This window comes from Ostrea edulis, chromosome 2, assembly GCF_947568905.1.
Source record: "Ostrea edulis chromosome 2, xbOstEdul1.1, whole genome shotgun sequence".
Taxonomy (NCBI): Eukaryota; Metazoa; Mollusca; class Bivalvia; order Ostreida; family Ostreidae; genus Ostrea; species Ostrea edulis.
Window position 1 is genome coordinate 18,799,130 of NC_079165.1, and position 6,000 is coordinate 18,805,129.

A 6,000-nucleotide genomic window follows, 5' to 3' on the forward strand; every position below is an offset into this window, starting at 1 on the left:
AAGAATATAGCGGAATCAGACTTGTGATGTTGGAAATCTATAGTGATTAATAAACTATACATGTACAAGATCCATAACTATTTATTTTTTTCAGTTTGTGAGGGAGAATCCTCATGTCTCTTTCATCTGTAGACAAATAAATAATGTGTTTTGACCAGAGCAATTTCCAATCCTTTTTGCAGCATAAATTCAACATTGTGGCAACTGGGTTAAACTTTGATAGTGAAGTCATACATGGCAGCACCTTATCCCATGCTCTTAAAATTTCTGTTTGACACACACTCATGACATCCACTTAAACATTACAGAGTGCAGCAAAATCTCATTGTAATAGGGGATTCAAAATGGATAACTGGTACAAAATATGGTACATACTATTAAAAAAGTATAATGAATTTGACATATTGATGTCTTGGAAAAGGAAATTCTGACATCGGGGCTCTAAGCGTTTTCAAATATTGTCATTTGATAAAAGTGTTCTACATTTTTAAAAATAGAGATTAATATGTCTTTACATACATAGGTGAGAAAGTTTCCATTATTCCTAGCCGAGACATACCATGTATGCACAAAAAATTCATAAACAAATATCATACTACTCACGTAGAAAATGTGGACCTTACCGTCATCAAGCGCAGCGAAACACGCCATTTCGAGATTTTCGTCGACGAAAGCTCGGTAACAGTAATGAATAAGGTACACTCATTTTGTATCTATTTTGTGACTTTCTTTATTAAAAGACACAGTTCTCTAATGTGTAACGTGCAATTACTACGTAATTCAATAACTTGAAGCATGAAGCAGTTTCACTTTGCAACCGGATATAAGAAATTTTATTTCGTATTCCGATCCCAATCGAAAGTTGTTGACTGGGAATGACGTGTTTTAATTCAATATACATGTAACATCAAGCATTTTTTATATCACATTAAAAAAACCCAAATATATACACATACGCAATGTTGTAGAGTTATTTCTTGTAAATTTTCTGAGGTTTCGCACCATATTCGATATTTCGCGCCACGGTGTCAATAGGTCTTGTGTGCAGTTGTCGTTCGTTTCCCTATCAATGTTTATAGGTAACGCTGCGCTACAAACGACAATTTTCAACCTTATCTTTTATTTTTCTATGTATATCAGTATCAATTTGATCGAAATCCTATATTCAAATTGATTTGAATACAATATCATTGCATTTCCTTACATGTCAATTATCAAAATTAGATTAATTCAGAAAAGTTACATGGATTATGTAATGGCGGATGTTTATAAAAGTTTATGTTGATTTACCTAGGAGTAAATCAGCTGACACAGAACCCCCGCTGACGACCATTATACAAATCAATACAAATTACTGCGCAGAAAAGTGCGTGATGACCCAGGGAGATTGAACATAGTTCAACTCCCAAAAAAAAGGAGCAGATAAAGAGCTGATTTTAATATCAGATTGAAATTTTACATATTCATGAACTTCTTTTCTTAAGACGAAAAAAAGAGAAGACTTTATAAGTGTAGCATTTTATTTCACCTATCTTGGTCCTACACACACTCACATACAAAGATCAAATCTTCTACACATGCATTGGCAAGACACCCAACATCTACATATTGGCCTTAAATAAGGAAAACAAATGTTAGAGCACTAGTCTAAAATGTCGTTGTTGAAAAACGTTTGATAAATTGTGATACAACACTTTACTGAACATCAATTCCAATTATTGTCATGTTAAAGATGAATATTTTTTACAACAAAAACTAATCTGAAAAAGTCCCTGTGATTACAGTTTAAAGCAAAAACACAAGGATTAAATATCATTAGCCATCAAAATTACCAAGGCTTGTCAAAGATATTTGTAATACATCAACCTTGATCAGTGTACATATATATACCTTGCCTAAAATTTTCTAAGTGGACCAGTGCATTCAAAATTGCAGAGTCATCTCTGGGATAAGGATATAAGTCCTATAACATGTGAGGAAATCAGATATTCCTCTATGTATATAGTGTATCTCGTCAAATTTTCAATCCTGTTTTAGTGCAAAATGTTCTAAATTTCACTGGAAGCAAACTGAATTTTAGCATTGTCATTCACAATGAATTGGGTCTAAATATTTTTAAAAGGGGATGGAAAGGACCACTATTCCATTATGCATTCCTCAAGGCTGTATCACCAAGGATAAGAGTATAAAACTAACCAAATTTTTTTTTTGCTTTGACAATTTCTCTTCATGGTTTGCACATTACAGAAGTGTATACATTGTACTCACTTTTCACACCGTACAAACAACTCACCACTTTAGAAGTGGACTAAAATATAGATTGTTTTTGTTTCTAAAAATAATGTATGTCAATAATTTTCTTGTTCCCGAGATTAGTTTCCATTACTTCTGCACTCCCAAAATGATAAAGGAAACATAAAGATAGCTTAAAACTTATAACAGAATGTGTATATAACTATACATGTGTAAAATTTTAATACATTAGTCTTATTGTTTCTTCCCACTTTCGAAAGGGCATTCTCCATCATATATTTGAGGGACAAAAATAAACTTTTTGTGTATAAAAATAAAATTTGTAACATTTCCACAAATCACTTATGATCTTTATACAGTTAAATCGGATTTCAAACATAATTAATCAATGTTTCTAACACGGACATAGCTCTACTGACCACATAAATGCACAATCTTTGGTAAAACCCTACAGAGATCTTTCATTATGGATGAAATTATAGGCTACATAAAGGAATTATCTGGTTCTCAGGCCATGGGCAATTGTGTATACTTAAAAGAAACCAAATGGATGATATCAAAATCAGAATGAAATTTTGGTGACCATTTCTGCAATCTTTGTTGAAGTTCAATACTTCCTTTTCAAAACAGAATACGCAGAAAACTCTTGAAACTCAATAATTTGGCTGAATTTACAATCTACTGTACACTTTTTAAATAATTAGATATTGCCATTGATAAATTAGTGCATGTCTTTTTTCAATCTGTGTATATTTCCTGTTGTAGCATCATTAATCTTCCACTGAAAGCAAATATATCCTCCTTGCAGCATCTTTTACAGGAAAAATTGACCCGAGAACCAAATGTTAGCTTGATCGATAAGCCTTATAAATATAGCAGAGAGAACTGAGAGCCCTTTATACACACAATTCTTCTTTTGCATTTTTGGGGGCACAGACTATACCATTTTTCATTGCTCAAAATTCTCAAATATGAACACACACTTGTTCTAAATAATATCGAGTCAAGTACATATATCGACATGAAATTTTATCCTGCACTAAACATTGTAAAAGCAGTCGCTAAAAGGGAACCAAACAAAAGTGGTCGCTAAAAGGGAACCAAACAAAAACTTGCGTTCAGTATAGAATATACACATGTCAATCAAACCTGCTTGATCAAAACTAACAATAGAAAAATCATACAAAACATATATCTATTCTTAGTGTCAGAGAGATTGAGATTTCAAACATGTACAAGTATGGTTGGGGAATCACCTAAAAACTCAGCACATGGTCTAATGATTCTTCATGTTGGCATGTCATCTACTTCTCACTAAACTGTCTACATTTCAGCATAAACGTGTAGCTTTAATGCTGTGAAATGTAAATTGCATTCTCTGTGGATCAGTAGTTGTCAAAACCTTGAAATGAAACCAGCCATGTTGAAGGTTTGCAACACATTTGTATGTTGCAATTTGTCTTTGTCAAAAATGAAGGGAAACAAGTGCATGTGTACTTGTAACTACATGTAACTGTGCACAAGGTTTGAAATCTCCGTCTCTCAGCCATGAACAATATGGCGGTAGCGTTTTGCAGTATTTAGCGTTGTCGGCACATAATAAATAGTCACGTGATTATGACGTAAACTCTCAGCTAAGTAAATACAAAGCTCATGAGCCGTAATCAAACGTAAAATAATAAACACTGGAAAACGAGGTAATAAATTAATGGGAAAATCACAACGAGGACAATAATTAAGGCATAAATACAAGGTGAAGATAATATGCTCAAACATCCCATATAACAGAGTAATGTCTGTAGTGAAGTAATTGTACAGTGTCACATGGTTTGTGTTCATTTTGAGGTGACAAGGGGCGGCAACTGAGAATATGCAAAATTGTGATTTGTCTTTGGAATTGTAATGCATGCATCAACTAGAAGGATTTTTTTTGTTTTTGTAAAAACACGAAAAATTATTTATAAAAGCAGAAGTAGATAGACACTGACTAAATATAAAAAATGAAAGGAAGACCCTAACAAGATGTACATGTCAAAGTACTCGTTTCATATAGGCAGAAGTTTCCATGACTGTTGGATTCTGAATAAAAAAATTCATGATTGTGCTCACGAGTCTATATGTATAAACCAGCCTGCTAAGATGAAGGTTCATATCTTTTCATGAAACTGGTTCTCAGCTTTCATATGTAAACAATGAATAGATTGCTATTCCGAAAATATCCAATACGTTTCTTTTTGATGTTTATTATCACTTCATATTTTTACTTGTAATTAAATGAAGAAAAAGTTACTAGGAGAATTGTTTTAAAATTGCTTTTTAGACTTTGAGTAACTTTACAAACACTGTATGAAAATACAAAATTTCTCATAATGTATACAGTTGAACAAATGCTATGAAATTAAAGTCTGTTGATATTGCATATCCTTTGGGTCAACATTTCTATTTAATGACCCCTCTCTAGACGGGCCTTGTGAGACATTGCGTGTTGAGGAACGAGAAAATGAACTCTCCCTGGAAGTTTCTCCCCGTGATCTCGTCTGTTTCCGGCCCCGACGAAACAGTTTTTTTAGGCTCCCGCCAAGGGAACGAGATTTCTTGAGATTCGGTGTTTCTGGTGTCTCTCTTTTCCCCCTCACCAACTCAATATCATCTGTCAAAAATTACCAAACATGTCATCAATTTTCGTGCTGGCAGAAAAACTATGAACAATTTATTTAGATTTTGTGATTTACTTTAAAAAAGATAGTTTCATATATCAAAAGTATGAAGTTTTACAACTATTTCCCTATTAATCTAATTTCCTGGTGCTTTATCATAATGCTTTACCATAATTTCAAAATACAAAATAAAGATACGGGTATGGGGACTAGAAGCTAAAACAGAAGCTGACTTCCTGCATAATGATGACAAAGCTGTGGATTGTGCCAGGTCATGCAAAAATCACTACTCAATAACATTGATGTAATTTGTTTATTGTATTTTTGATATACTTCTGATACATTTTTATTCATTACATAATCTTCTCTATAACATACTACTGATAAAACAATACACATTAACGCATGTACACGTGCTGCTTACATCCATTGTCCATATTTCAAGATTTTCCTTATATATGCGCATGTAAAACTTTGATCCCCTATTGTAGCCCCATCCTACCCCAGGGGCCATGATTTAAACAAAATTGAATCTGCGCTAAGTCAGAAAGCTGCTATGTAAATTTGAACATTTCTGGCCCGGTGGTTCCTGAGAAGATTTTTTAATGAACACCCTTTTTTGCGATTATCTCTCCTTGGAAGGGAGCATGGCCCTTCATTTCAACAAACTCGAACCCACTTTACTCAAGGATGATTTGTACCAAGTTTGATTGAAATTGGCCTGCTGGTTCTGGAGAAAAATTTTAAAATGTGAAAAGTTTACGACGACAAGAACCAAGCCAACAATAGACAATGGAAAGTTTTGATCAGAAAAGCTCAGGTGAGCTAAAAAGTGCAGAAAACTGATTTACAAGACTGACAGACAAATGGACAGAGTGGAAACCTATAGTTCAGGACTGACACACGAATGGACAGTGGGGAAAAAACCTCGAAAGAAATTTATGTACTCGCTTAAACATGAAATCTAGTTTTTGTGAAATACCTCATAGGTGTTCCCGAACCCTGCGTCTGTGGTAAGATCGAGATTCTTTTCTGGGCATTGGAGGCTTTGGCTGGAGCTGTTGGTTGCTTTTTTATGATGGATTCTGCT